Genomic DNA, 6,621 nt, shown 5'->3' with positions numbered 1-6,621 from the left:
GACGTACCAACTTCCACCTCCCAGAACCAAAGTGGATTACAAAATAATTTTAAGAATCATCATCTGGAAAAACCACTTTGGACTAAACTAAGAGGACTCTTCAACCAAGGAACACTGAAGAAGCCACACTGAGACTGGTAGGAAAAGTGGAAACATAGAGAGGGCTGCCAGCTCCCTGGAGTGAACGGCAGCCAGGAGAGGCTCGCATGGCAGGAAGTGAGTTTAGCAGAGAGAGGAGGGTCCTGAGTCCCAAGAACAAAGCCCAAGCCTGCAGCCCCAGAGCCTATTAGAGGTTTATGGACAGTATTTAGCTGGAAACGAGTCAGGATACTGTTTGAGAGAAAGAGACTGATTTCTCAGATCCAGGATTCTACTTAAAGGGACCGCATAGAACACCTCTCTCACAACCACTCACCGGGGGCTCCGGGTGACAGGGAGAGAGGAGAGGATCAGAGTAGCAGGAAGAGAGTGTAATCTAGGAGGCACAGGGAGAAACATTTTGAGAAACAGCCACCCTAACCTCTGGAACAAGTCACTCCCCAAATCTGAAGCAAATATTTCTTCTGGAAACAGCAATAACAGCAAAGGGAAGCAGGACACCAGCCAAACAAGCTCTCCTGTGGCACTCAGAGCAGAGTTGCTTAATAGGAGAAAGCTTTTGGGACTACAGTAGTGAGTGTTAAGAGTCTGAGCTGCAGCATTCCCATCCACACTGCTGAGGGCTCGCCAAAGGGCGGGCAGTGGTGGGACACAGAAGCGCGGTTCTGTCAGCAAGGGCAGAATCCGTCTGGCCACCACTGAGGCCCAGGTGTGAGCTCAGCCTAGCCTGGTTGGAGAGAAGGGGTCATGCAAAAGTGGTCAAGCCCAGCTGTGGGCCGTCTGTAACCCAGCCTGTGAGGGAAGGGCAGGAGCCCCAGAAGGAGTGGAGACCCACCCTTGAGAAAGGGCACAGGAGCACAGCCTTGCCCCACCCACAGAACTGAGGCTTGTGGCCTGACTTGGGAGCCAGCTCCTCCTGTGGGGGTGAAGCCAAAAGCCCAGAACAGGTGAAGTCCTGCTACTGAGCATGGGCACACAGTCCCACATGGCCTGTGGAGCCAAGACTTGCAGCCCTCCCATGAGCAGGCTCCTCCTGCAAGGGCGGGTGAAAACCTGGAATCAGGTGGAGATCTGCAGCTGAGCAGAGGTGTTCACCCCTGTCCTCCGGCCTGAACATAACACCACCCATGGAGGCGGGGTGAAAGTCAAGGCCAACAGCGCTTGTACACCTGAGCATGTGATTACAGCAACTCCAATAAGGAGAGACAGAGAACCACAGCAACAGCCTCAGTTGGCAGGCACCAGCAAAACCCATACCTGAACGTCCTAGGCAGCAACAGCAGAGGGAGTGGCGGGCCTGCAGACAGACCACACGTAGGGAACACAGAGGCCAAACCCAGTGGACTCCATTGGCCAAAACCTTTCACACAGAAAGAATGAGAAGGCAGAGAAATGCAACACAAATGAATCAACACAATAAATCCCCAGAAAAGAACCTGAATGAGTCAGATATAACCAATTTACCAGATGCAGAGTTTAAAATAACGATTGTTAGGATGCTCAAATATTAGAACAACAATAGATGGTCATTACAAACACCTATATAAAGAGTTAGTAAATATAAAAAAGGACATTGAAATAATAAAAAAAAAATTAGTCAGAAATTACTAATACAATATCGGAAATAAAGAACACAATGGAAGGAAGTAGAAGCAGGATGGATGAAACTGAGAATTTAAAATATTTTATTTTTTTAATGGGCGAAATCAATAAATCAGGATACATATATTCAAACATAACATGTCTAGGTTATCTTGTCGTTCAGTTATGTTGCATACCAATCAACCAAAGTCAGATTGTCCTCTGTCACCTTCTAGATGGTTTTCTTTGTGCCTCTCCCCCTCCCCCTTTTCCTCCCCTTTCTTCCCTTCCCCCTGTAACCACCACACTCTTATCAATGTCTCTTAGTTTCACTTTTATGTTCCACCTACGTATGGAATAATGCAGTTCCTGGTTTTTTCTGACTTACTTATTTCGCTTCGTATCATGTTATCAAGATCCCACTATTTTGCTGTAAATGATCCGATGTCATCATTTCTTATGGCTGAGTAGTATTCCATAGTGTATATGTGCCACATCTTCTTTATCCAGTCTTCTATTGACGGGCTTTTTGGTTGTTTCCATGTCCTGGCCACGGTGAACAATAAGCAATGAACATGGGGCTGCATGTGTCTTTACGTATCAATGTTTCTGAGTTTTGCGGGTATATACCCAGTAGAGGGATTGCTGGGTCATAAGGTAGTTCTATTTTCAGTTTTTTGAGGAACCACCATACTTTCTTCCATAATGGTTGTACTACTTTACATTCCCACCAACAGTGGATGAGGGTTCCTTTTTCTCCACAGCCTCTCCAACATTTGCTATTACCTGTCTTGTTTATAATAGCTAATCTAACAGGTGTGAGGTGGTATCTCATTGCCATTTTGATTTGCATTTCTCTAATAGATAAAGAAGATGAGTTTCTTTTCAGATATCTGTTGGCCATTTGTATTTCTTCCTGGGAGAATTGTCTGTTCATATCCTCTTCCCAATTTTTATTGGATTGTTTGTTTGTTTGTTGTTGAGTTTTATGAGTTCTTTGTATATTTTGGATATTAGGCCCTTATCTGAGCTGTTGTTTGAAAATATCATTTCCCATTTAGTTGGCTTTCTGTTTATTTTGTTATCAGTTTCTCTTGCTGAGCAAAAACTTCTTAGTCTGATGTAGTCCCATTCATTAATTTTTGCCTTCACTTCTCTTGTCTGTGGAGGCAAATTCATAAAATGCTCTTTAAAACCCAGGTCCATGAGTTGAGTACCTATGTCTTCTTCTATGTAATTAATTGTTTCAGGTCTTATGTTTAGATCTTTGATCCATTTTGAGTTAATTTTAGTACAGGGGGAGAGACTGTAGTCCAGTTTCATTCTTTTGCATGTGGCTTTCCAGTTTTCCCAGCACCATTTATCGAAGAGGCTTTCTTTTCTCGATTGTGTGTTGTTGGTCCCTTTATCAAAAATTATTTGACTATATATATGTGGTTTTATTTCTGGACTTTCTGTTCTGTTCCATTGGTCTGAGTGTCTATTTTTTTGCCAATACCATGCTGTTTTGATTGTCGTGGCCCTATAATATAGTTTGCAGTCAGGTATTGTAATGCCCCCAGCTTCATTCTTTTTCTTTAGGATTGCTTTGGCTATTTGAGGTTTTTTATACTTCCATATAAATCTGATGATTTTTTGCTCTATTTCTTTAAAAAATGTCATTGGAATTTTGATGGGAATTGCATTAAATTTGTATATTGCTTTGGGTAATATAGCCATCTTGATTATATTTATTCTTACTAACCAAGAACAAGGAATATTCTTCCATCTCATTATATCTTTTTCGATTTCCCTTAACAGTGGTTTATAGTTTTCATTATATAGGTCCTTTACATTCTTTGTTATGTTTATTCCTAAGTATTTTATTTTATTTTTTGCAATCGTGAAGGGGATTATTTTTTATTTATTTTTTTTTTCTTCATTTTTCTGAAGCTGGAAACAGGGAGAGACAGTCAGACAGACTCCCGCATGCGCCTGACCGGGATCCACCCGGCACGCCCACCAGGGGCGGTGCTCTGCCCCCCAGGGGGCGATGCTCTGCCCATCCTGGGCGTCGCCATATTGCGACCAGAGCCACTCTAGCGCCTGAGGCAGAGGCCACAGAGCCATGCCCAGCGCCCGGGCCATCTTTGCTCCAATGGAGCCTTGGCTGCAGGAGGGGAAGAGAGAGACAGAGAGGAAAGCGTGGCGGAGGGGTGGAGAAGCAAATGGGCGCTTCTCCTATGTGCCCTGGCCGGGAATCGAACCCGGGTCCTCCGCACGCTAGGCCGATGCTCTACCGCTGAGCCAACCGGCCAGGGCTGGGGATTATTTTTTTGAGTTCGTTCTCAATTGTTTCATTGTTGGCATATAGAAAGGCTATTGACTTCTGTATGTTAATTTTGTATCCTGTGACCTTACTGTATTGGCTTATTGTTTCTAGTAGTCTTTTTGTGGATTCTTTGGGGTTTTCGATGTATAGGATCATATCATCTGCAAAAAGTGATACCTTTACTTCTTCTTTTCCGATGTGGATGCCTTTTATTTCTTTGTCTTGTCTGATTGCTCTGGCTAGAACCTCTAGTACTACATTAAATAAGAGTGGAGAGAGTGGACAACCCTGTCTTGTTCCTGATTTAAGGGGGAAAGCCTTCAGTTTAGTGCCATTTAATATGATGTTAGCTGATGGTTTATCATCTATGGCCTTTATCATGTTGAGATATTTTCCTTCTATACCCATTTTGTTGAGAGTCTTAAACATAAAATTGTGTTGTATTTTATCAAAAGCCTTTTCTTCGTCTATTGATAAGATCCTGTGGTTTTTGTTCTTTGTTTTGTTGATATGGTGTATTACGTTAACCGTTTTACGTATGTTGAACCATCCTTGAGATTCTGGGATGAATCCCACTTGATCATGATGTATTATTTTTTTAATATGTTGTTGTATTCGATTTGCTAGTATTTTGTTTAGTATTTTAGCATCTGTATTCATTAGAGATATTGGTCTGTAGTTTTCTTTTTTTGTGCCATCCTTGCCTGGTTTTGGGATGAGGGTTATGTTGGCCTCATAAAATGTGTTTGGAAGTATTGCTTCTTCTTCAATTTTTTGGAAGACTTTGAGTAGAATAGGAACCAAGTCTTCTTTGAATGTTTGATAAAATTCGCTGGTATAGCCGTCAGGGCCTGGACTTTTATTTTTGGGGAGGTTTTTAATGGTTTTTTCTATTTCTTCTCTACTGATAGGTCTGTTTAGGCTTTCTGCTTCTTCTTGACTCAGTCTAGGAAGGTTGTATTGTTCTAGGAATTTATCCATTTCTTCTAGGTTGTTGAATTTAGTGGCATAAAGTTTTTCATAGTATTCTACAATAATTCTTTGTATAGCTACGGTGTCCGTGGTGATTTCTCCTCTTTCATTTTGGATTTTGTTTATATGAGTTCTTTCTCTTTTTTCTTTGGTAAGTCTTGCCAAGGGTTTGTCAATTTTGTTGATCTTTTCAAAGAACCAGCTCCTTGTTCTATTAATTTTTTCTATAGTTTTTCTGTTCTCTATTTCATTTATTTCTGCTCTGATTTTTATTGTCTCCTTTCTTCGGCTGGTTTTGGGCTGTCTTTGTTCTTTTTCTAGTTCCTTAAGGTGTGAAGTTAAGTGGTTCACTTGGGCTCTCTCTTGTTTGTTCATATATGCCTTAAGTGATATGAACTTCCCTCTTATTACAGCTTTTGCTGCATCATATAGATTCTGATATGTCGTATTGTCATTTTCATTAGTCTGTATATATCTTTTGATCTCTGTACTTATTTCTTCTTTGACCTATTCATTTTTTAAAAGTATGTTATTTAGTCTGCACATTTTTGTGGGATTTTTTCCCTCTTTTTTGCAGTTGAATTCTAGTTTCAAGGCTTTATGATCAGAAAATATGCTTGGTACAACTTCAATTTTTCTGAATTTGCTGATGTTGTTTTTGTGGCCCAAAATATGGTCAATTCTTGAGAATGATCCATGTACACTGGAGAAAAATGTATACTCAGTCACTTTGGGATGAAATGTCCTGTAGATGTTTCTCATATCCAGATGCTCTAGTGTTTTGTTTAAGGCCACTATGTCTTTGTTGATTCTCTGTTTGGATGACCGATCTAGAGCCATCAGCGGTGTATTGAGTCCTCCAAGTATGATTGTATTTTTGTCAGTTTTTGTTTTATGGTCTATAAGTAGCTGTTTTATATATTTTGGTTCTCCTTGGTTTAGTGCATATATATTAAGAATTGTTATGTCTTCTTGATTCAGTGTCCCCTTATCCATTATGAAATGGCCAGTTTTGTCTCTGAGTAATTTTGCTGTCTTGTAGTCAGCATTATCAGATATGAGTATTGCTACACCTGCTTTTTTTTTGGATGTTATTTGCTTGGAGTATTGTTTTCCAGCCTTTCACTTTGAATTTGTTTTTATCCTTGTTACTTAGATGGGTTTCCTGTAGGCAGCATACAGTTGGATTTTCTTTTTTAATCCATTCTGCTACTCTGTGCCTTTTTATTGGTGAGTTTAATCCAAAACTGAGAATTTAATCAGCGAGTTAGAGAACAAGATAAATGAAGGCACAGAAGCAAAGCAGAAAAAGAAAAGACACTCAAAAGTCTGAGGAAACTCTGAGAGCTCTGTGACAACATGAAGATAAATAACATTCGCATCATAGGGGTTCCTGAAGAAGAAGAGAAAGAACAAGGGAGAGAGACTTTGTTTAATCATATCATAGCTGAAAACTTCCCTAAATTAATGCAGAAGAACCTCTCACAAGTTCAAGAAGCACAGAGAACTCCATTAAAGAGAAACCCAAAGAAATCTATACTAACACACATCATAATTAAAATACCAAAGCTAATTGATAAAGAGAAAATATTAAAAGCTGCTAGAAATAAAAGACTATCACCTACAAAAGAGCCCCCACAAAGATGACTTCCGAGTTC

The sequence above is a fragment of the Saccopteryx bilineata genome, chromosome 5 (genome assembly GCF_036850765.1).
Source record: "Saccopteryx bilineata isolate mSacBil1 chromosome 5, mSacBil1_pri_phased_curated, whole genome shotgun sequence".
In the NCBI taxonomy this organism is placed as follows: domain Eukaryota; kingdom Metazoa; phylum Chordata; class Mammalia; order Chiroptera; family Emballonuridae; genus Saccopteryx; species Saccopteryx bilineata.
The sequence above is the reverse complement of the archived record's forward strand: the minus strand, read 5'-3'. Positions refer to the sequence as shown.